This window comes from Malaclemys terrapin, chromosome 3 (assembly GCF_027887155.1).
Source record: "Malaclemys terrapin pileata isolate rMalTer1 chromosome 3, rMalTer1.hap1, whole genome shotgun sequence".
Taxonomy (NCBI): Eukaryota; Metazoa; Chordata; order Testudines; family Emydidae; genus Malaclemys; species Malaclemys terrapin.
In genome coordinates, this window is record NC_071507.1 from 11,963,344 (window position 1) to 11,989,648 (window position 26,305).

Below are 26,305 nucleotides of genomic sequence, written 5' to 3' on the forward strand. Positions count from 1 at the left end.
TCCCCAAACTCCCTCCCAAACCCCCTCCCCTTCCCACACACACCCTCCTGCCCTCAAACCCGCTCCCAAAGCCTGCACCCCCTCCCTTTGCACCGCCTCCCACCCCCAAACTCCATCCCAGAGCCTGCACCCCTCACTCCCTCCTGCACACCCACCCCCTGCCCCAGCCCGGAGCCTGCACCCAGCACCCAAACTCTATCCCAGAACCTACACCCTGCACCCCTCCTGCACCCTAATCCCTGCACCCTAGACCTCCTCCCCCCACCCAACCCCCCTCCCAGAGCCTTAGGCAGGTGTTGGGGGGGTTCTGGGCACCACCAAAATTTCTACAACCCTGCCACCCATGCGAGTGGATAAGGGTCGGGGCAGTCAGGGGACAGGTAGGGTCCTAGGGGGGTTCTCAGCAGGGGGCAGTCAGGGGACAAGAAGCAGGGGGGGTTGGGGTTCTGAGGGGGGCAGTCAGGGGGTGGGAAGTGGGAGGGAGTGGATGGGGGCGGGGCAGGGGCGGGGCTAGGGCGTGGCTTCCCCCCAGTGTCCTCTTTTTTGATTGTGGAAATATGGTAACCCTACTTAACACAGAAATGTCTAATTTATGTTAAAAACTGCTGCTGAAAGAGTACAGCTGAATCTGTAATGGCAGACAAATTAAGTTCAGAGTTTATTTTTTCACACCAGTGTTTAATTCTACTTATGATAGAGGTATATAAAATCATGAGTGATGTGGAGAAAGAAGATAAGGAAAAGTTATTTACTTACTCACAAGAACTAGGGGCCACCAAATGAAATTAATGGGTAGCAGGTTTAAAATAAAAGGAAGTTCTTCTTCACACAGCGCACAGTCAACTTGTGGAACTCCTTGCCTGAGGCGGTTGTGAAGGCTAGGACTTAACAGCGTTTAGAAGAGAACTGGATAAATTCATGGAGGTTAAGTCCATTAAAGGCTATTAGCCAGGATAGGTAAGGAATGGTGTCCCTAGCCTCTGTTTGTCAGAGGGTGGAGATGGATGGCAGGAGAGAGATCACTTGATCATTATCTGTTAGGTTCACTCCCCCTGGGGAACCTGGCATTGGTCACTGTCGGTAGACAGGATACTGTGCTAGATGGACCTTTGGTCTGACCCAGTACGCCTGTTCTTATGTACTTCCTTACCCATGATCACAAAACACATATACGGATATTAGAGCAGATTGAACACTTTTGACAAAGTTGTCTGGCTAAAAATGCTCACCAGACTGGTGGTTAGGGCAGTGGTCAGGAATTTAGAAGACAGCAGTTCATATCCCTCCTCAGCCTGATTCAGAGTAATCTGGAATTTAAAAAAAACATGTCTGCTCTGAGCCAGGTTCAAGTCCCTGTTCTTCCTGAGTCTCCCACATGTCAGTGCCCTAAGAGTCAGGCTATCAAATACGATTGTGCTCTCTCGAGACATAACCTGAACCATTAATCTCAGCTCTTATTCTGAATCAGACACTTTGACAGTTCCGTTTTTGCAAAAAAGATTGAAACATTGTTCCAGTGAGTAACCAAAACAAATTTTGAAACCTCCAAAAATTGTTGCAAAATAGAATTGTCATTCTTTGGTCATGCAACATACCACCTATATGCAATTAAAGCTGTAGAAAAAAAATAAATTAAAAACAAACAATTCAATATATTCACTGTCTCTGAGGGAGCAATATTAAAATTCAGCTTCAGACCCTATGCATTGGTACAAAAGGCCATGCCCCGCAGGGTTGCCAACTCTCCAAATTTATGGTGACTTCCACAATACTTGTTGTTTATCTTAAAGCCCCAGCTCCTGCAGTCATCTGCTTATGCGAAAATCTCAGCTTTTGTTTTTAAAAAGTTTCTGATCCTTGTGGTTGTGGAGAAAAACTTGAAAATGTGATCAAGAGAATCTCAGAGAATCCTATGACTGCAGGAGCTGGGTCTTTAAGAAAAATACCGACTAGCGTGAGACTCAAAATTAAATTGTGAGAGCTGGAAATGCTGAATGGGGGGAAGGAGAAGCCCTGTGTGACTCATAGGGGAGTACAGTTGCTACAGAATGCTTAAGAACAAAAGAACAGCCATACTGGGTCAGACCAAAGGCAGGGGCGGCAGGTTTGTATAATTTTTGGTGGTGCCCAGAACGGGTACAAGACCCCCCACCATCTGTCTTGTAAGCCGATATATATTTTTTAAAATAATGTAAAAATGGACTGGAAACAGTAAGCGTTTAACAGTTTCCCTATATTGCACAATATCACTATCGTAAGAAATTTTAACTAAAAATATCAACTTTATTAATACTGAATTTTGAATATGGAAACAACCAAGCACTCATGGATCAATAACCCTCAAAAGCAAATACTTTCTAAAATGAAAACAAAATGTAGCCCCTTCTTTTGCGATGTTCTTCAGGAGACAGCAAACACTTATTGTCGTTCAGTTCTTGAAATGAAGTCATCCAGGAGACTTGCAATGTCCAATTCAGAGGTAGAGTTCTTATGAATGTGCAGAAATGCCAAGTGATTTAGACATTCTTGGCCCATTGTCATTCGCAAATAATTTCAGTCTGCGCAGTCAACTGAATGATCGCTCAGAGGTGCAGCTAGTAGTCAGAATTGTGTAGAATAATTTCAGGAGAATTGTAACTTCTGACATGTCACTCAAGCCTTCATTTTGTTTCAGAAATTGCTTCACTTCACTCACTGAATTAAGTTGGCAATTTCTCGATCTGCAAATATCACTCAACATTTCTAAATGAAGAGATAGCTTCTCTGTATTAATGTCACCATAGAAAGCTTCAATTATTGGGACAGTGTCCTGTTTCGAGCCATTTACTGCATCAGCTTCTCCAATTTTACTGCTAAAGTAAAGCTTTCTGTTGAAAACCTCTGTTCAATGGCAACTTTGCAATCATCAATGATCCCAACATATATTTGATGAAAATACTCTTTGGGGTCACTGAAGGTGTGAGGAAGGCTTCCATAGTTGAGCCATCTCGGTGGCTTGCGTTTTCTCAGGAATGTAGGATCATCTAAATAAAGATTTATTGCCTTCTCTACTATTGTTTCCCAGAAGTGATTGTATGAGGAGTCAGTGCTCATCCCACTCAACACCTCTTGCAGCAAGCCAACTTTCTTCATAATACTTGCCAATGACATGTTTGGGCTTTGAATTTTTGCATTAGCTTCTTCTACAGGACCCATGGCTTTCACAAGAACTGTTAGTGTAAAGTATGTTGAAAAATATTGAAGTTGCTTCGAGAATCCACTACATTTGAAGCCAAATTCATCTGAAGAGTAACTAAATTCATCTATTCAGTTCATCATGGCCTCTTAATTGTGGAGCAGTGATTTAATGCTACTGAGACTAAGCCCTGGTCTACACTGGGGCAGGAGGGGGGGAATCAATCTAAGTTACGCAACTTCAGCTACGTGAATAACATAGCTGAAGTCGACGTACTTAGATCGACTTACCGTGGTGTCTTCACCACAGTGAGTCGACTGCTGATGCTCCCGTAAACTCTGCCTGCGCCTCTCGTGGCGCTGGAGTACAGGAGTCGATGGGAGAGCACTCGGGGGTCGATTTATCGCATCTAGACTAGATGCAATAAATCGATCTCCGCTGGATCGATCACTGCCTGTCGATCCAGCAGGTAGTGTAGACATACCCTTAGTGTCCATCTTGTTGGGCACAATGGTCATAAAGAAGGCTCCCCTTCACTCTGAAACTCTCTAAATGCTGTTGGCACTAGGGGGCGCTACTACCGCTGAATGGATCTTTAATGGCTCCCAGTGGAGCAGATTACTGTCATACCAGTGAAAAAGGTCCCCCGTAATTATCTTGCATACACAGCAGTTTATTTGAGAAGGAATTACACAAGCAGTAAAGGGTTACATTAAGCACATAATGTATAGTCCTTAGTGTCTAACATAGGAGTTAAGAGCTATACGTTCCTCTTAGCGAGTCTCTCTTTCACAAACATACACAAACAGGCCCTGTGCTAGCCTCACACAGTTCCTGCTTGGCAAACAGAGAAGATGGTTACCAATTCTATGGACGACTTCTTCTCTCCAGGTCTGGTCTCCTCAGTCCTCTGGTCTGTCTCCAATTCTCTCAAGGCCAGGCCTTGGCTGCCTGGTACCCCTCTGGCTCACAGTCCTACTCAAGCCCACGGAGCAGCGTTTTGGCTACTCTGTCTAGCAGCTTCTTCAAGCATCAATTAAGGAATCCCCCAACCGTAATTACTTTGCTTGATTCTTATATTCTTTTTCCTCAAAGGAGTCACATGTCTCAAAAGCATGCCCATTGGGCGTGTGGTTATAAATTTTATCTGATTAGTATTTTAGCAGGGGCTGGGGGCGGTACCAAACAAAGATCACTCCACGCTTACTCACTCATCAATCATTCACTCTGTTTCCGTGTGGTGTCCTTGCTCTAGTGTCACTATAACCAGGTCTACCTGCTCCATGCTGGAACTTTATGCATGTAATATTTACTTTTGCATTGGCCCATATTTGCCGACCAATAGGTTCAATATTGATCACACACACAGGCTTTGCCAGTCCTTTATCAAATCTGCTTCTAATTAAAGGGACCCTGCTCCCAGGATCCACTGCAGTTCTCCAGCCATGTTGAAGTCATGTCAAGTTATGCTCACACCATTCATTCAATATGGCCACACCAATTTGGCACCATCCCAACAAATGCTGCCATAGGCTTTTGATGAGATCTTTCACCATTGAAAACATATCACGACATTCTGGAATATTATGCAGGGCATCCCGTGTAGCAAGATTAAGGGAATGTGCAGAACAGTGCACGTATTCCACTCTCGGCTCTCAATCCTTCACTCTGGCTTGGACCCCAGTAAATTTGCTGGACATATTACTGGCTCTGTCGTAACACTGGCCCCGGCAATCAGAAAAGTGCAAAGCACACCTGAGAAGTGTATCTTCCACAATTTTGAAAAGAGAAGCAGCATCCATTGTGTCAGTTTGGTAAAACCACATAAACTCCTCATAAATCTCCCAGTCTTCACTAGAAAAGAACCTTAAAGAAAAACACACTTATTCTTTTCTTGACAAATCAGTAGTCTCATCCATTACAATGGCGTAAAACTTTGAAGCCTTTATCTTTTGCACAATTTGTCTTAGCGCCAGCATAGCCATCATTTTGATTATTTCGTTAATAATCTCATGTGACAGCCACTTGTATTTTGTGCGACTAAGCCACTGTCTCAATTCCTCTGAATGTGTACTGCGTAGCAACAAGAGCTGCATCAAATTTGAATCACTCTCATTATGTGCACATAATGCTATTCCTTGTTGAGCTGGGTACTGAACACTGTTAAAAATGTTGTGCAGTGAATTCCTAGCTGATTGTGATTCTTTTCTGTAACTGGCGGACATTAGTGCAGAAACATTTACCTGTGATTGCAGAGCAGCATACTTCATTACAGCTTCCTTGAGACAGGAGGATTTTTCGTGTGATGTAAAACCACGGAATGTGTGTCTCCAATCTTGAAATCCGGACCAAATAAACATTGGTTCGGCCTTCGTAGAAAATATTAAGATCTTCTTTTCAGAACAGTTTTTGCAGACTGAGCAAAAAGCTCTGTTCAATTCGCTATTGTACTCCAACCACGTAAATCTTGATAGCCAAGTTTGCTGAAAACTACTTTTCTTATCTTGTAGATTTGCTGCATCTTTCTTTTGTATAACTTCAGTTTGAAAGCTGGGTGTCGAACAACAGGCCATCACTTGATGAATTACCCTTTTCTTCTTTTTCTCTGGGTAACTTTATTAAGAATTTATCCATTCCTGATTATTACTGGTCCTATAAATCAAGAATTTGTTGCTGGGATAAAACAAAGCTACAACGTGCTGGCGCCACAAGATTACAAGGGTCAATTAAAAGTGGAAAGTCAGAAGCAGCACTCACCTGCTTCAATACATTATATTTTGTTGTACTGTATACAACCAATTATATACGTTAAAGGGTGTAAAATAATCAAGTAGTGTGCTAAACACGATCATACCCCAAATTGACCACCAAATTTAAGTTGTGTGTTTTTTCCCTCAGGTGAGGGCTCTGGGGAGGGACTGGGGATGAGGGGTTCATGGTGCAGGAGGGGGCTGAGGGTTAGGGTGCAGAGGGTGAGGGCTCTGGCGGGGGTGTGGGCTCTGGAGTGGGGGTGAGGGCTCTGGGGAGGGACTGGGGATGAGGGGTTCATGGTGCAGGAGGGGGCTGAGGGTTAGGATGCAGAGGGTGAGGGCTCTGGAGTGGGGGTGAGGGCTCTGGGGAGGGACTGGGGATGAGGGGTTCATGGTGCAGGAGGGGGCTGAGGGTTAGGATGCAGAGGGTGAGGGCTCTGGCGGGGGTGTGGGCTCTGGAGAGGGACTGGGGATGAGGGGTTCATGGTGCAGGAGGGGGCTGAGGGTTAGGGTGCAGAGGGTGAGGGCTCTGGCAGGGGTGTGGGTTCTGGGGTGGGGCAGGGCTGGGGATGAGGAGTTTGGAGTGCAGACAGGCTGCCCCAAGACTAGGGCCAGAGAGGAGGACTCTCCCCAACCCTCTCCCCGCTGGCAGCAGCGAGCTCTGGAGGAAGGGACCTGCTCTCCTCCGCCCTCCCCCCCCCCCCCCCGACAGCACCTCACCTTGCACCACCGTCACTGCACGTGTTCCTAGGGCCCCTCTCAGGCCCAGGAAGCCCCCTTGCCTCCCCTGCAGTGGGTGCTGGGGGGGCTGCCATCATGTGTGGTCTCCTCCCCTGCTGCTGCCCCTCACCATAGCCTCACGGGGTATAGGGCTGCCCCTTGCCCAGCGTGGGGCAGGAGTGGTGGCTGCAGGCGGGGAGAGGCGCAGGTCACACGGTCGGACACTCATCCACGCCCCAGCAGCTGCTCAGGTGAGGTCCAGACTCTGTCTCCCAGAAGCCCCCTCAGCGTCGCCTCACGGTGAGTGCTGGGGGAGGGGAGGGCTGCCAATCGTGTGTGCACCTCCTCCCCTCCTCAGGTGCAGCAGCCGCCTCAGCCTGCCACCGGCGCTGCTCTTGCGTAGTAGGCAGCAGCGGCTGGCGGCTGTGGCGAGGGAGTGCAGTGCAGAGTTGTGGGGAGCAGCCACCCGCTTGAGGCAGGGACGCTCCAGGGCCCAGGGGAAGCACACGGGGGTGGCAGGCGGAGGCCGGGGGATGCTCCGGGGAGGCGCGCGGGGGCGGCAGGCAAGGCCGGGGGAGAGACCCGGTTCCAAACATTGGTGGAGTCGGGCCCCCGGGCCCTGAATATTCCTGGAGCCCGGGCATCATGGGCCCATACAACTCGCCGCCCCAACCAAAGGTCCATCTAGCCCAGTATCCTGTCTTCTGACAGTGGCCAATGCCGGGTGCCCCAGAGGGAACGAACAGAACAGGTAATTATCAAGTGATCCCTGTCACCCTTTGGTGCTTAGTAGCACCAAACCTCTTTGAAATTTCCAGGAAACAGTCACAATCCTAGGAAATGTCTTAGGAAATGCCAGGAGCTGATCAAATAGATCATCCATCAGTGTCAATCGTTGTTAGCCCCATCGCCTGCCCTGAGGCTCTGAGCATAATGGCAGGGGAGGGGATCAACATCCTGAGTGCTATTACATCAGCCAGAGGGAAGCTTTAACAAAGCTCTGCTCTTTACAGACATTAGTTAGGCCTCACACCATTTGTGTGAGGTAGAAAAAATATTATTACCCTCATTTTACAGATGGACTAATGGAGGTCCAGAGAAAACAAACACTCAAAGGTCCTATGAAGCCTATGACAAAACTAGTACAGCTCTACCCCGATATAACGCGACCCGGTATAACACGAATTCGGATATAACGCGGTAAAGCAGCGCTCCGGGGGGGCGAGGCTGCGCACTCCGGCGGATCAAAGCAAGTTCGATATAACGCGGTTTCACCTACAACACAGTAAGATTTTTTGGCTCCCAAGGACAGCGTTCTGTCGGGGTAGAGGTGTATTAGAAATCTCTTTGTAAGGACCAGCAGTTTCCCAGCTTCAACCAAGAGCTCAGTCAGCTCCCCTGCATGACCAGGTTCACATGGGGTGACCATTATTTTTGATCCTCATGAACCCTTCAGGGCTGCATTTATGGTCTTGCAAAATTCTTAAGCTCCTCAGCTTTGTACAGTTCCTAAGTGAGGAAGGAGAATCAGGCCATGGGTTCCATGAGCACATAGGTGATCAGTTGTTAGTGTCACTGCCACAGGAATGTTGTGTGACTGCAAATGGGGGCATGGGAGGTTAGAAGCAGAGGTTGCCCAACAGGCCCTGTGTCTGTTAAGAGGTAGCTCACATTACAAAATAAATTAGCCCCTGCACTAGCCATATATTTATCTATTCAACCCTGGCACCCCCCCACAGGAAAATTACTGAAACCTTCTGGGCTAAATTAATTCCTGGTATGATTCAGCTGAGCTACACTGGAAAGGACCTTTGCTTTCTGTGCCTTAGTTACATCACCTGTAAAATGGGGTTAATCCTGTTCACACACCTTCCCAAAGCGCCGTGAGATCTATTATCATTTAATTAATTGTACAACACCTAAAGGTGAGCTAAACACTTTACAAACACGTGAAGAGAGGTCTCTGCCATGAAGAACTTAGATAACACAGAGACAAAGGAGTGGGGAACAGATATGATCCATACAAACCCATACAATGTACGTTTTATCTCTAGCCCATTTCCCCTTACCTCACGCCCTGCAGCCCACAAACATTACCTAATTTCTATTAATGATCCTAATTCCTAGCCTCACCCCATTACCCATTGCTTACAACCATTGTTATTTCTGGGCTAGTTCAACCTTGTGCTAGTGTGTAGTATGAGTATGGGCCAGGGCTCAGGGAGACTTCTTCCAGCTTTCTGCTCCATATGGAAGGACCAGGCACAGTTACAATGGAGGAGTACAAAAACTTCTCCCTCCAGCTGGCCCCTTCTAACCTGCCTCCTCCACATGGGACAGTGGAGTAGGAAGTATGATCCTCAGATATGGTACAGCATGCACAATGCTCCTTAAATCATGGGGACTTTCAAGAAAAGGATTGTGCCTCCTGTTTCCTGCTCAGAGATGTATCTGTGGGAGAAAAAATGGGTGTTTATTGGTTAAAGCTTAAAATCAGAAGCCCTATGTATAACTCAGGCCATAGAATTTCCACCAGTTACCTTTTCATTGAGTCCAATAACTTGGGTTGGACTAAAACAGATCTTCCAGAAAGGCCAGTCTTGATCTGAACTGAAGCCATCAAGAAATGGAGAATCCACCATTTCCCTTGGCAGTTTGTTCATGGCTATTCACAGACCAGGTCTGAAGGCTTTTAATTTAAAAAAAAAAAAAAAGGCACTTCCATGCAACAACAGAATCTGGAGGGGAAAAAAGTCTCAGGTTGTGACCCTGCCATGAGTTCTCGGCTGGCTGAGCCTTGTGCCTTTACAGAGCCCTGTTGACTCCAGGAGATTCCACACCAGTGCAGGGGTCCACCCATCGAACGAAACACATACTTCCAGGCTGACCTCAAGCATGAAATATTTCAGCCCATTTCTCTCTGCTGCGTGACCCTTAGGGCAATACTATGATTAACATAGGACAACACATAATTAAAGAAAAATCTCAGATTATATACACTGTGAAAGGGCATCTAACTCACTTCACATATTCAAGCATGTAGCTCACTTTTATTAAAAAAAAAGTGGTGTAAGAATATTCTGGAATATATCATTCAAATACAAAAGAGAGAAAGTAAACATGACTACAGGAGAAACCTATTTGCTCATAAGTGGAGTTTCCCCCTTTTTATATAGACGACTGCTAGAATCTGGCTACTCAGAATTACCACTACCTCTACGTAACATCTCAAATCAATATCTCCAGGAGTTGCTTAGAATCCCTTGTATGAAATATATCTATTTAGGTTCTTGTACCACACACCTCAGTAGGGTATCTGAGCAAAGTCGACGACTTTCTAATGTGCTGGGGGGGTGCTCCCCCAACTCCACCTCCAGACTCCGCTCCCACTCCACCCCTTCCCACAAGGCCCCACCCCACCTCTTTCTGCCCCCGTTTTGCCCCTTCCCCCGAGCACGCCCTGCCCTTGCTCTTCCACCCTCCCCCCAGCCCCTTCGGCACACCACGGAACAGCTGATCGTGGAGGGCAGGAGGGGCTGGGGGCAAGGGGTAGGCAGGATCTCCCAGGATTACAATGGGCATTTCAACTTCCCCTACAGTGATCTTCTGGTCCAGGAAGAAAGTGCCTGCTTGTAGCTTCCTGAACAGGCCAATGTTCGGAAAGATGCATGCGTCATGCACCTTTCCAGACCAGCCTGCGTTAATGTCCGTGAAATGCCCACAGTGATCCATAAGTGCCTGGAGAACCATTGAGAAATACCCCTTGCAATTAATGTACTCAGTGGCTAAGTGGTCTGGTGCCAGAATTGGAATATGCATGCCATCTATCACCCCCCGCTGTTAGGGAAGCCCATTTGTGCAAAGCCATCCACTATGTCACGCACGTTGCCCAGAGTCATGGTCTTTTGAAGCAGGATGCGATTAATGGCCTTGCACACTTCTGTCAACACAAGCCCAACGGTCAACTTTCCCACTCCGAACTGGTTAGCAACCAGTCGGTAGCAGTCTGGAGTAGCCAGCTTCCAAAGCGCAATCGCCACGCACTTCTCCAATAATGGGGCAGCTCTCATTCTCGTGTTCTTGTGCTGCAGGGCTGAGGCGAGCTCATCACACAGTCCCATGAATGTGGCTTTCCTCATCCGAAAGTTCTGCAGCCACTGCATCCCAGACGTGCATCATGATGTGATCCCACCACTTGTTGCTTGTTTCCCGAGCCCAAAAGTGGCATTCCCCTGTGGTCAGCACCTCCATGAATGCCACAAGCAATCTTGTGTCGTAGCTACATGTGGCGAGATCAGTGTCGAACTGCTCTTGCCTTTGTAGTTTAAGGAATAACTCCACTGCCACTCATGACGTGTTAGTAAGAGCAAGCAGAATATTGGTCAACAGTGCGGGATCCATTCTTGCAGACTGAAGAGGCAGAGCAGAGCACGCAGTACACAAACCATTGACAGATGGCGCCAAATGAGGATGGAAGCACAGGGATTGCTGGGATGCAAAGCAATGCATCATGGGGCATTGGGACAGGACCCAGAATGCCGCATAACCCCCTCCACCTTCCCACAACTCTTAGCAGCAGAAGAGGAAGAGATGCTCTGTGTGATAGTTGCCCAGAGCGCACCACTCCGAATACCGCTGCAAGTGCTGCAAGTGTGAACACACTATTGCACAGGCAGCTGACAGTGTGAACACACAACAGCAGTTTCCCTTCAGCACTCTCTGAGCGGTGCTGTAACTCTGCCAGTGTAGACATACCCTTAGAAGCTACCAAGTAAAGAAAATTCCTCTCTAGTTCCCTCATCCATCCATCCATCCTGGTATTTATACCATGATTACGAGTGTGGCATCTTTATTTCCCCCTTATCTAAGGGAAGAAAAATCAAACGAAAATAGAGAAATTATCTCAGAGTCATCTTGAAACAGCTGCCTTTCCCTTTGAAGATAAGGCCCTGATCTTTCAGCGAGGGGTTTCCCTGCATAAAGCTATGACCACACAAAACTTACTGCAGGACCTAAATAACTAATTGACACAGCCCTACAAGACAACCAACCAATCTCCTGAAAAAGCTGTAACACCGGTGATGAAGCATACAAACCCCCACACGAGGCCAAGCCAGTAAGGAATTAATGGTCTGTCCTGGACACCTAACACACCTGGCTGAATTGTCCAGCTTGGTGGGAAGTTATTCCAGATGTAATAAATAATCAGGAAGGAACAGGCTATGAAAGAAAGAAGGCAAGTCTCTGAGGAGGCTACGCTGACTAAGGCAATATTAATTTCCAGAACACATGTTGTAGACTTGGAATCTACAGACAGTGGGTGAAAAAAGGGACTTCCTTGGTTAGCAAAGGCATCGGATTGTTTGACCACTCGGTGATTGGATTAGACTGCCCATGTATCTCTGAAGGAAAGCTCTAGATACGGGCTGGAACTGACCCAGCCCATACCTAACTCTTTTGGTGGTATTTGATCTGCACTGCTCTTTTTAGTCCTATAGTGCAAGCTCCACAATCCTGACTCAGTTGCCCCAGGCTCTGAGATTCACTGCCATAGTGTTTTTGTTTTGTTTTGCAGTTTAGCCGGACCCTAATAGTCCATTACTGACGGCAAAGGAAATGGAGGGAAGCCATGGCTAAATTCTGAAGTCCTTAGTCAGATTTCAATCAGGGAAACTCCGACTGGAGTCAGAGATTTTCCTGGAGTAATATCTGAGTAAGGATTTCAGAATTTAGCCTCACTTTAAGCCACTTTTGCACATAGGCATCCAGTTACCAAATCAAATCTGATTACAAGCTAGTAATCTGTCACTTCACTAAAATAATCATCTTCTCTATACCATCTTGTTACACAGTCTTCAGATATTGGGCAAATGTGGCTGATCCATTACCAGGTTACAACTTTACAGGCATAAAAGAAAAACCAAAACTAGGCCCCTGACTCTGGGTTACAGACTGTTCCTGTTCAGAAACGGCTACCTGGAAATGCCTCTGATGTAGGTCACCACAGAACAAGCCTGGGACACTCCCCCCTCACAGCCCCTGATATCAACTGGGGAAGGAAGAAGTGTTTGCGGAGGGACGGTTGAGATCTGGCCAAAGTGCACCAATACCTGACCAATCTGGGCTGCTTCCGAGACCCAAAGGGAGCGGTTGCAGCAGACCTTTAGGCTGTTCTAACGTCTAGCTTGATTCATCAAGTAATGTTTCACAAATAACCATGAACAGAGAATAACAGCATTGAAGTCTCACAATCATTGCTGTGAAATTAAAGATGAAAGCTAGGAAATCAAACCTCTAGATCTAACCATCCCAGAACCTTGTGGGGTTTCAAAATCCAGATCAAAATATAGTGGCTTGGGCCCACCTACATTTGAGACCAACTTCTAAATCCTTACTTGGACTCCAGTCCCACAGGCTGAACACCTGCACTTGAATTCAAGGAGGCTGTGTACAGGGGAAGGAATCCAGGTGTGCCAATCAGCTCACAGTATCAGAGCCGAGCCACTTTAGTCCTTATGTAGGCAAAACTCCCACTGAAGTCAACAGGAATTTTGTCTAAGTACGAACTGAAAGATGTGGGTCAGAGACAACTTTTAAACTGTAATTACAGAAAGATTACAATTTGTAAATAAAACGAACAATAACGCTTTCATTTTATTTTTGAAGGTAGTAAATTAAAAATAATCAGTACACACAGCAGGATAGTCAAGTTACGCTAATCATGAGCGTGCTGAGTCATATGGCCATGGAAGCTTGCCGTGAAAATTTACTAGCCCTCACAAAACAGAGCTTCTCACCAGCCCTTTACCCATTTTTTTTAAAGTTACTTGCCCTAACGTAGGGGGTGAGTAGAATTTTGCAAGGCTAGAAAATTTGCAAGGCTGGAATAATGAGTGACAAGGAAATAAAATCAAGGGAACCAGGAAACACAACTAAGGTATGCCATATAGAGAGTCACCTTGCAACTTAATTGCCTAATTCTGTGTCACTGTTTGTGACGTGTGGGTCATCAGAGTCTACTGTTTGCTGAGAGCCATCCACCAGCGTCACATCACTATATATAACACTAGCACTTAGTGAAGGGGTGCTAAAACCGAACTAGTACTTAGTAGTTTCATTAACTTCAGTAGTCTACTTGAGTGAGTAAGTGTTACTCCTCGGTATGAGTTAGCATTGCAGAATCGAACACTTTGTAATTTTGAGTATTTATTTTTTGTTGCTATTTCACAACCTTGTTCCTTCAAAGAAGGAATCTTCACCACGATCCTCATCCGGAGGATGAGGTATGGCTGTCATCCTTCCCATGGTACAAAATTATATGTGCGCAGAGCATTTAGGTTGCTATGTTTGAAATTCATTCCTGGTTTCCTGAGGCAATCTTCCTATGTACAAACTGAAGTTACATCATCATGGTGTGTGCTGTAGTTTTAAACCCATGGGTAGCAAAATGAGGACTCACCGGCACGGCGCCTCCTGCTGGTCATCCTGGGAATTAGCTCTTCCAGCCTGGAGCGACTTCTGCAGGCCGGTGTCTCATCTGCTGCTGGCCGCTGTGTCCCTCCCGGACCCCAGTGCCCCTCTACGTCAGGGTTCTGCCCTCAGCAGTAACCCACAATCTGGGTCTCTCCACCCAGGGGAACCCCCAACCCTCTAAACCCCACTTTGTCTAAGTGGCTACTACCAGTCATCATTTAGCCCCTGCTCACTGGGGCAGACTGCAGTCTGCAAACCACTCATCATCAGCAAGGGGGTTAGGACCTGCTGCCTTTGCCTATCTCTGGGCTGCCCCTCTGCAGCCCCAGTACCTTTTCAAGGCCTGTAGCCTGGGGTTTTACCAGACTGGCACTCCCCAGCTCCCACTGCCCTTCCCCAGCACTGCTCCACTTCAGATGCCCTTCTCTTCCAGGCAGCCAGGTCCTCTCTCTTAAGAACTAGACCGAGACTGTTACAGCCTATGGCCCTCAGCCCTCTTATAGGGCCAGCTGTGGCCTGACTGGGGCATGGCCCCAGCTGTGGCTGCTTTCCCCAATCAGCCTAGCTTTTCCCCACCACAGTCCTCTCCCAGGGCTGTTTTAAGCCCTTCAAGGCAGGAGCGAGGTGACCACCATGTCTTGATCTTCTTTCGGTTCAGTTTTAACATTAATGTTGATCAGTTTTATTTTCCCAGGTAATTGAGTGTTTGGTTGGGTGTCCCACACAAATACAGTTGGACATTACTTGCCTGGGTCAGTCTGATGAGGACACAGAGAAGGAAAGGAAAAAATCCATATCCCCACCTCATCAATGGAGTTGAAGAGTCGATGAAGTGGCAATGCTACCCTGGCTAGTCCTATCAATGGGGAGACTGGATTCTGTCTTAAGGATGAGGCCATGGCTGGGACGTCACTGGTTGAAGCCCCTGATTGGAGAGACACTGTAGCAGGGCCGGCACTTCCACTAGGCGACCCTAGGTGGTTGCCTAGGCCGGCAGGATTTGGCAGGTGTTATTTTGCCGTCCTCAGCGGAAATTTGGCAGCGGAGGTCCTTCCACTCTGGGCCTTCAGTGGCAATTCGGCGGCGGGTCCTTCACTTGCTCTGGGACCCACCGCCGAAGTGCCCCAAAGACGCGGAGCGGAAGGACCCCCGCCACTGAATGTGTTTTTTTCCACAAATCCACTCAGGGTTGGAGGAAAGGAACATAACATAAAAAAATTTATTCCAGTATCAGTGGCCTGCAATTGACATAATTGCATCTGCTGCAAGCAAATGCAGCATTTTTTGAGCTTCTCTAAAGATAGTCTTTGAAAAAATATATCTCCCAAAAGTTAATAAACCATTACAGTAGTGAAACTGTGAGGAAACCTCCCCTCCTATCCCTAAAGTCAACAGTTACAAAAAACACACTCCATTTCCGTCACCAGCACTCAGTGACTGATTTGCAATTCATAACTGAACTGCAGATTAAACAAAGTTAATCTCTCATTCGGATGTTGTTGTTTTTTTCTGACAGCTCTTCCCTTTTCGTGATTCTTACCTACAATCCCTTAAACAGCAATTTCTGAAGTGGGATCAGCCCCTCAGTTTCAAGTTATTGTACATTCAATTCATGGAGGTGGCTAAATCCAGCTGTTGTGAGGATCAAATGCATCTCTAGCTTCGATGGAGTTGTATATAAAAAGGTGACCGAATGTTAGGAACCATTAGGAGAGGGATAGATAATAAGACAGAAAATATCATAATGCCACCATATAAAATCCATGGAAGGTTATATCAAGTGGGGTCCCACAGGGATCAGTTTTGTGTTCGGTTCTTTTCAATATCTTCATCAATGATTTAGATAATGGCATAGAGAGTACACTTATAAATAGGGCTGTCAAGCGATTAAAAAGAGTAATTGCAATTAATTGACAATTTAAAAAATTAATTGTGATTAATCGCACTGTTAAACAATAATAGAATACCATTTATTTAAATATTTTTGGGTGTTTTCTACATTTTCAAATATATTAACTTCAATTACAACATAATACAAAGTGTACAGTGCTCACTTTATATTTATTTTTATTACAAATATTTGCACTGTAAAAAACAAAAGAAATAGTATATTTCAATTCACCTAACACAAGTACTGTAGTGCAATCTCTTTATCATGAAAGTTGAACTTACAAATGTAGAATTAAACCTCTACCCCAATATAATGCAACCTGATATAACATGAATTCGGATATAACGTGGTAAAGCAGTGCTTTGGGGGGGCGGGGCTGCACACTCCGGCAGATCAAAGCAAGTTCGATATAATGCGGTTTCACCTATAACGCAGTAAGATTTTTTGGCTCCCGAGGACAGCATTATATCGGGGTAGAGGTGTATGTACAAAAAATAATTGCATTCAAAAATAAAACAATGTAAAACTTTAGAACCTACAAGTCCACTTAGTCCTACTTCAGCCAATCGCTCTGACACACAAGTTTGGTTACAATTTGCAGGAGATAATTCTGCCCACATCGTGTTTACAATGTCACCTGAAAGTGAGAACAGGCATTTGCATGGTACTGTTGTAGTCGGCATCGCAAGATATTTATGTGCCAGATGTGCTAAAGATTCATATGTCCCTTCATGCTTCAACCACCATTCTAGAAGACATGCATCCATGCTGATGATGGGTTCTGCTCGATAACAATCCAAAGCAGAGCAGACTGACGCATGTTCATTTTCATCATCTGAGTCAGATGTCACCAGCAGAAGGTTGATTTTCTTTTTTGATGGTTTGCATTCTGTAAATTTCCGCATCGGAGTGTTGCTCTTTTAAGATTTCTGAAAGCATGTTCCGCACCTCATCCCTCTCAGATTTTGGAAGGCACTTCAGATTCTTAAACCTTGGGTCAAATGCTGTATCTATCCTCAGAAATCTCACCTTACCTTCTTTGCGTTTTGTCAAACCTGCTGTGAAAGTGTTTTTAAAACAAACATGTGCTGGGTCATCATCCGAGACTTCTATAACATGAAATATAAGGTAGAATGCACGTAAAACCAAACCGGAGACATACAATTCTCCCCCAAGGAGTTCAGTCAGAAATTTAATTAACGCATTATTTTTTAATGAGCATCATCAGCATGGAAGCGTGTCTTCTGGAATGGTGGCTGAAGCATGAAGGGGCATATGAATGTTTAGCATATCTAGCACGTAAATACCTTGCAACGCCAACTACAAAAGTGCCATGAGAACGCCTGTTCTCACTTTCAGGTGACATTGTAAATAAGAAGCAGTCAGCAGTATCTCCCGTAAATGTAAATAAACTTGTTTGTCTTAGCGATTGGCTGAGCAAGAAGTAGGACTGAGTGGACTTGTAGGCTCTAAAGTTTTACATTGTTTTGTTTTTGGAGTGCACTTATGTAACAAAAAAAATCTATATTTTTAAGTTTCACTTACACGATAAAGAGATTGCACCACAGTATTTGTATGAGGTGAATTGAAAAATACTATTTTGTTTGTTTATCATTTTTACAGTGCAAATATTTGTAATCAAAAATAATAATATAAAGTGAGCACTGTACACTTTGTATTCTGTGTTGTAATAGAAATCAATATATTTAAAAATGTAGAAAAACATCCAAAATAATTAATAAATTTCAGTTGGCATTCAATTGTTTAACACTGCAATTAATCACGATTAATTTTTCTAATTGCAATTAATTTTTTTGAGTTAGTGGCATGAACTAACTGTGATTAATTGACAGCCCTATTTATGAAGTTTGTGAACAATACCAAGCTGGGAGGGGTTGCAAGTGCTGTGGAGGATAGGATTAAAATGATCTGGACAAACCATAGAAAGGGTCTGAAGTAAATAGGATGAAATTCAGTAAAGACAAATACAAAGTATTTCACTGACAAAGGAAAAATCAGTTGCACACATACAAAATGAGAAATGACTGCCTAGGAGGGAGTACTGCAGAAAGGGATCTGGAGGTCATAGTGGATCACAAGCTAAATCTGAATCAACAGTGTAACTCTGTTGCAGAAAAAAAAAGCAAACATCATTCTGGGATTTATTAGCAGGATTGTTGCGATCAAGACATAAGAAGTAATTCTTCCACTCTACTCCGAGCTGATTAGGCCTCAACAGGGATATTGTGTCCAGTTCTGGGTGCCACATTTCAGGAAAGATGTGGACAAACTGGAGAAAGTCCAGAGAAGAGCAACAAAAATGATTAAAGGTCTAGAAAAAATGACCTCTGAGGGAAGATTGAAAAAATTGTTTGTTTAATCTGGAGAAAAGAAGACTGAGAGGAGACATGATAACAGTTTTCAAGTACATAAAAGGTTGTTACAAGGAGGAGGGAGAAAAATTGTTCTTAACCTCTGAGGATAGAACAAGAAGCAATGGGCTTAAATTGTAGCAAGGATGATTTAGGTTGGACATTAGGAAAAAAATCCTAGCTGTCAAGGTAGTTAGGCACTGGAATAAATTGCCGAGGGAGGTTGTGGAATCTCCATCACTGGAGATTTTTAAGAGCAGATTAGACAAACACCTGTCAAGAATAGTCTAGATCAGAGGTCGGCAACCTTCAGCGTGCAGCCCATGAGGGGTAATCTGCTGGCGGGCCGCAAGACATTTTGTTTATGTTGACCATCCGCAGACACCCCCCCGCCCCCGCAGCTCCCAGTGGCTGCTGTTCTCAGCTAATGGGAGCTGCAGGAAGCAGCAGCCAGCCCGCGCCACTTCCCACAGCTCCCATTGGCCAAGAACAGCGAACTGCAGCCACTGGGAGCTGCAGGGGACTGTACCTGCGGACGGTCAACGTAAACAAAATGTCTCGCAGTCCCCAGCGGATTACCCCGATGGGCTTTGTGCCGAAGGTTGCCGACCCCTGGTCTAGATAATAGTTAGCCCTGCAACGAGTGCAGGGGACTGGACTAAATGACCTGTTGAGGTCCCTTCCTATGATTCTATGGTACATCCATACCTTGAATATTGCATGCAGTTCAGGTCTCCCCATCTCAAAAAAATATACAGTATTAGAATTGGAAAAGTTACAGAGAAGGACAACAAATAGGATTAAGTGTATGGAACAACTTCCATATGAGGAGAGATTAAAAATGACTGGGACTTTTCAGCTTGGAGAAGAGACGACTAAAGGGGGATAAGATAGAGGTCTATAAAATCAGGAATGGTGTGGAGAAAGTGAATAAGGAAGTGTTATTTACTTCTTCACATAATACAAGAACCAGGGGTCAGCCAATGAAATTAATAGGCAGCAGATGTAAAACAAACAAAAGGAAGTACTTCTTCACACAACACACAGTCAACCTGTGGAACTCATTGCCAGGGGATGTTGTGAACACCAAAAGTATTATGTGGTTCAAAAAATAATTAGATAAGATTATGAAGTACAGGTCTGTTGGCACCAGAGAGCTACTACCCCGAATGGATTTTTAATGGCTCCCACTGGGGTAGATTACAGTCAAACTAGTGGAAAAGGTCCACAGTCATTAACTTGCCTACACTGCAGTTTTTTGAGAAGGAATTACACAAGCAGTAAAGGGTTACATTAAGCACATAACTCCTATGTTAGACATTAAGAATTATAGATTAAGAACTATACATTCCTTTTAGCGAGCATCTCTTTCACAAACATACGCAAACAGGCCCTGTGCTAGCCTCACACAGTTCCTGCTTGGCAAACAGATAAGATGGTTACCAATTCTATGGACGACTTCTTCTCTCTAGGTCTGGTCTCCTCAGCCCTCTAATCTGTCTCCGACAAGGCCGGCTCCAGGCACCAGCCAACCAAGCATGTGCTTGGGGCGGCACCCTGGAAGGGGCGGCCAATCTTGGGGTGGCGGGGGGCACTCGGGGTTTTTTGTTTTTTTTGGTTCGGTGGGGGTTTTTTGGCTCGAGGTTTTTTGTTTGTTTGTTTTTGTTTCAGCGGCGCAGCACTGGGGGGGGCAGGGGCTGGCGCAGCGCTGGGCGGGGTGGGGGCTGGCACGGCGTGGTGCTCAGGGTTTGGGTGGCCTGGCGCTCAGGATTTGGGCAGCCTGGCGCGGTGCTCAGGGTTTGGGCGGCCCGGCGCAGCCCGGCACTTGGGGTTGGGCGGCTCGGCGCTTTGGGGGGGGACGGTTGGGCGGCGCGGCGCTCAGGGTTTGGGTGGCATGGCATGGCACTCAGGGGGGCAGGGGTTTGGGCGGCGTGGTGCTCGGGGGGAGGCAGGGGTTTGGGCGGCGTGGCGCTCGAGAGGGGGCGGGGGTTTGGGTGGCGCTGCATTCGGGGGGATGCAGGGGTTTGGGCGGTGCGGCTCTCGGGGGAGGACGGGGGGGTTGGGCGGTGCGACTCTTGGGGGGGACAGGGGTTTCGGCGGTGCGGCGTGGCGCTGGGGGTGGGGTTTGGTGGCCAGGGGCGGGGGGTTCGGCAGCCCGGCGCAGCGCTGGGGGGCAGGGGGTTTGGCGGTGCAGTGCTCGGGGGGAGGGGGTTACGGCAGGGCAGTGCTCTTTTTTTGTGCCTGGGGCGGCAAAAAAGTTAGAGCCGGCCCTGGTCTCCGAATCCCCCGAGGCAAGGCCTTGGCTGCCTGGTACCCCTCTGGCTCACAGTCCTACTCAAGCCCACGGAGCAGAGTTTTGGCTACTCTGTCTAGCAGCTTCTTCAAGCGTCAATTAAGGAATCCCCCAACAGTAATTACTTTGCTTGCTTTTTATACTTTTTTTCCTCAAAGGAGTCAGATGTCTTAAAGGCATGCCCAGTGGGCGTGTGGCTACTAATTTTTACCTAATTAATACTTTAGGAGGAGACTGCAGAGTGGTGCCAGCTGAACATTACCCCATATTCACTCCCTTATCAATCATTCACTTCAGGCCCCTGTGTGATGTCCTTCAACAGGGCCGAGATACCTCAGTCAGCCCACGATCCACTCAGGATGCTCTACCCGTGTTGTTTAATTTCAAGTGGACATATTTGCTGACTCAAAGATCCGTATTGATCGTACATGCGGCCTGGAGCCAGTCAGTTTCATCTCTGGCATCTGCCAGATGCTAAGAGAGGGATTCTGCTCCCAGAATCCTCTTTCGCAGTGCAGTCATGTCAAGCCATGTTCTCACACCATTGATTCAGTACGGCCACACCAATTTGGCACCATCCCAACAAGGTCCATCAATGGTTATTAGCCAAGATGGTCAGGAATGCAACCTCATGATCTGGTTGGCCCTGAGCACCTGACTGCCAGATGCTGGGACTGGACAACAGGGGATGGATCACACGATAACTGTCCTGTTCAATGCCAGATGCTTTAATGGGAATGAACAGGTCTCTGTCGGAGGACAGGATACTGGGCTAGATGGACTATTGGTCTGATACAGTACGGCCGTTCTTATGTTCTCTGGACATAGTGGTAAAAAAAGACCTGCACTGTTGGACTGATTCTCCCCTACCTTGTGTAGCCAATACTCTGTGTATTGGGGGTGTAAAACACTGACAAATGCTATGTTTCTACTTACTCACACCAAAAGTAAAATTTTATATCCTCCTTGCATGGGTGTGAATAGCTACACAGAGCGCAAGGCAGTGGAGAATCAGACCCTGTATATCCTACTGCCTTGCTGTCAGCTTGAACCCAGTAACTGGCCATCTGTCTCTCACTTCTCCACCATAGAGTTAGGTGTTTTTGATGTATTAGCTAAGGCTTGATCCATTTTAAATTCTCAAGCTCTTTCCGGATGATATATGGTAGTTGCCAGAGCTCAGTGATGGGGTGGGAGTAGAGTTTGTGGGTATATAGGATGCATGTGGGTCAAAACTAAAATGGTACATTCCTTTGCACCGCTAGCCCACAAAATCTGGGCCCGTCCTTTTGGCAGGTGAGCGAGAGGGAAATCAGATATAAAGAGGAGACTGATAATAAAGCAATACTGGTGAAACTCAGGCAGAGAGTGTGAAAATTCAAGTCCCTGCCTGCTTCGCAGTATTTCCCAACGAGCTGCCCCTAGGCCACCCACTAAAGGGGAAAAAATGAGAGAGAAGTTATGAGGAGTATTAAACATGAGAGCTGGTACCTGTTCTAGGTTAACTAAGGTAATATTACTTGGGGACAAGGGGAGCTTTTTATTCTGTTGCAGTTGAGCACACAAATTCAAAATCTCCTATTTTCTCTGTGAGATCCTTCCTTTATGCACCACTGCTGTGACCTGCCATAAAAGGATGACATCATACCTGCTCCTTGCTGAATGTGCCTGAGAACAGGTTAATAGTGTCCCACTCCTTTGATAAAAATCAGCATATCTGCCTAAGCTACTGCCGTTTGAAGTAGCAGGAAGTTCTGGGGCCCAGTGGGGAATATAGTCAAATTCTTGCTCCACCCCAGCTGGATCTGTTTGAGCTGTAGGTAATTGTATTGAACACTGCAAATCTTCTCAGTAGATTGGCAGGAATGAATTAGCTAAATGTGGCTCCCAGAGGAAATTCGTTGCGGTTCAGCAGCCCACAATCCCATTTCCACCTGCATAGTGTTAGCAGCCTCTTCTACCCCCTTGCACTTCGCATAGTCCTTTACCCCTCTGCAAAGCAGGTACAAAACACTACTGTTCTGACGTGGCTGCCGCTGTAATCTCGCCTCTACTGGATGTTTAAGGGGTGAGCACATGCCAAAAACATGCAGCTCTGCCAAGTGGCACTCAGTGGGCGTGACAGACATGTTTAGAGGACTCTGCGCGTCATGTATCCGGCAGGGACTGAGTGGGCGTTTTCCTGCAATTGCTCCACCCAGTCATTAGCATTTGCTGTGGCTCCAGATATGAAAAGAAGTCTCTCTCTCTCTCTTTTTTCTGAGCTGCCCGCCATTCCCCCTGCTGGGTCCCAGTTAGCATAGACAGAGCAGATGGTGTGGGACAGGGAAGGAGGCAGAAACTGCCCAACACCTCAGTCACAGCTCTCTGCCAGCAGGACAGGTGGGGGATGGGGACAGGGACTGAATTGGGGGACGGGGGTGGTAGGGGATGAAGCTGGGGGGTTAGAATATGGATGGCAGCATGGAGAGAAGGATGAAGCTCCCCACATCTCACACACCCCCTCTCTGCTGCTCCAGCCTTCCCCCTCCATAGCAGTCCCCTCCCCCAAACTTATTCTGGTAACCCCCATCTCTGTCCCCCCCAGGTCTTACCCCCAACTATCCTTTGCACCCCTAAGCTGATTTCCCTCCACCACTGAGGGGTGCAAGGATTAATGGCCTGCCTCACCCTGCCCCCACTACTGGGGGACACGGTGTGAGTTGCGAGGAGATTCACTGAGAGGCAATTGTATAAGCTACGCTGAGGCAGGCAGTATTGATGCTAATTTAGTGCAGCCACTGCATTAGAGAAAGCCCAATGAGTCATTGGGTATTGAGATGGAGGTAGGGTTGCCAACCCTCTCAGTTTTGGGCTCAATCTCCCAGAGGCTACTGCAGCCAAACGGGGAGATTTTAGGCCACTAAAAGTCTGGCGGCGCAGTGGGGTTAAGGAAGGCTGCCTGCCTGCCCTGGCCCCACGCTGCTCCCAGAAGCAGCCAGCACATCCCTGCAGCTCCTGGGGTTGTGGGGGGGAAGGGTCTCCACATGCTGCCTGCGCCCCGACCACCGACTCCGCAGCTCCCATTGGCTGGGAACTGCAGCCAATGGGAGCTGCAGGGGCAGTGCCTGCAGGCAAGGGCAGCGCACAGAGACCCCTGCCCTGCTTACGTCAGGCAGTTCCTGATTGGTGGTGCAGCAGGGCTAAGGCAGGCTCTACCCCCGCAGCTCCCATTGGCCGCAGTTCAATGGAGTTGCGGAGTCAGCGCTTGGGGAATGGGTAGCATGCGGAGACCCCTGCCCCTGCCGGGGCCACAGGGATGTGCTGGCTGCTTCCAGGAATGGCGCGGGGCTGGGGCCAAAGCAGGCAGGGAGCCTGCCTTAACCCTGCTGCGCTGCTCACCAGGAACCACCTGAGGTAAGCACTGCTCCAAAGCAGGCTGGAGCCTGCACCCCACACTCCTTCTCACACCCCTGCCCCCCCCAGCCCTGAGCCCCCTCCAGCACCCAAACTCCCTCCCAGAGCTTGTACCCCGCACCCACTCCTACACCCCACCCCTCTGCCCCAGGCTTAGCCCAGAGCCCCTCCCATACTCCAAACCCTTGCCCCCAGCCCAAAAACTGCACCCCAACCCCCTGCCCCAGCCAAGTGAAAGTGAGTGAGGGTGGGGGAAAGTGAGTGATGGAGGGAAGGGGGTGGGACCTTGGAGAAGGGGAAGGACAGGGGGCGGGGCAAGGGTGTTTGGGTTTGTGTGATTAGACAGTTGGCAACCCTAGCTGGAGGGCCAAATTTTCCACAGTGCTGCCCTCCCATGGCCCACCAACCAGGGTCCTTCAGGAGCAATGCTGCCAATGGCTCTCCCACCACACCTGCCCCCTTCTCTGAGGGCAGTTCTTTGCTCACCTTTCTGGTAACTTTGCAAGATTCTTATGCTAGATCTTCCTCACTGGCCCACCTCAGACAGCTGCATTTTGTGAGGCATCAGAGAGCTTAATGTCCTTTTTCCAATATGTCATCCTGCAAGGACTGTGGGACTACAGTGTGAGCGCCATAGGTAAGCAGACTGCAGTTTCAGAGAGTAACCCAACATTTCACAAAAGTAACAAACTGCCTGTTGGCCTGCTGATAAGTTACTAGGCTAATCATGTCTTGTAGATTTGGTTACGGTTTGCAGCTGTGTACCAATGTTAGTGGCTATTTAATCAGTTCTAATTTCTGTCATAAGCTGGCAAGCCACTCAGAATGGTACCTGCATGCTATGGCTAGCCAGCTGGCATGGGCAATTACTGCTTCTTAAACTAATTGTGATTATTACCCTCTCTGTCCCCTGTATATTTGCTTTGTTGCATCTATCCATTGCCTCTTGTCATGTTAAAACATTAAGATTTCTGGGTCAGGGACTGTTTTTTGTTATGTGGGTGCCTATCAACTAATACAATGGGGCCCAGTTCCCTGACTGAGGCCTCTAAGCAGTTCTGCAGTATAAACAATAAATAATAACCGCATGCGATTTGATAGCAGGCCACACCTCTGGGGAATTTGAATGGCCAATTGAGGCATATTCAGCAACTGATTTAAACCTCATCGGATGCATAAGCAACTTCTGATCGTTAAGTGGGGGGAGGGATAGCTCAGTGGTTTCAGCATTGGCCTCCTAAACCTAGGGTTATGAGCTCAATCCTTGAGGGCCCCAGTTGGGGCAAAAATCTGTCTGGGGATTGGTCCTGCTTTGAGCAGGGGGTTGGACTAGATGACCTCCTGAGGTCCCTTCCAACCCTGATATTCTATGAAATAAATGGCTGCTTGAGTTTGATTCTCCCTTTTGTGGCAGCAATTTGACACCAGTGTATCGCCAATGAAACCAGTCTAAAACTGGATTAGTGCAGAATGAGGCCAACTGTCCTGGTTGTTAATGGTGTGGCTGGTTTGCATCTGATCAAAGTTTGAAATGGTCAGGACCCTGCAACTATCTTGTGATCTGCTGGTGTGCCCAAATGTCTATCACACAGAGGAACAGCATCATTTCCAATACACAAAAAATGCCCCTCTCCAAAAAGGTAGTGGCCCTCACTCTTCCACCTTTATCATCACATGCCCTGAGCACTGTAACATACGTTCTTCTCCACTTATATTTAGACCAGCAGTGTGATTGCAAATGGGAATCTAGGGAAGTGCTAGTTCCACTCAGGCTCCTCCACAGGCTTATCAAAGTGAAAATCTTACGGAAGGTTTAACTTTTTGTTTTGTTTTTTTCTTATCTTGGTTCAATATGAGTCAGCATGTGGCAATGTTACAGGATCACAGAAAAAGTAACTTTCTTCTAATGCCTAACAGAAAACTTTACTAAAACAAATCCCTAAAACTAGTTTGTCTGTCTGCTTCATGATAGAGCTTCTCCCTAATAATAATACCACCTAACTCTTATAAGTTATATGGATCTCAAAGCACTTTATAATGGAGTTAAAGTGTTGTTATCCCCATTTCACAGATGGGGAAACTGAGGGACCAGAGTAGGAGTGGGGGAAAGTGGTTTGCGCAAAGTCAGCCAGGAGTCTAGTGGCAGAGTTAAGAATGGAACCCAAGTCCCTGGAGTTGCACAGCTCTATTTACTAGGCCATGCTTCTATCTTCCTGCCTGCCTTTCTGCTACGAA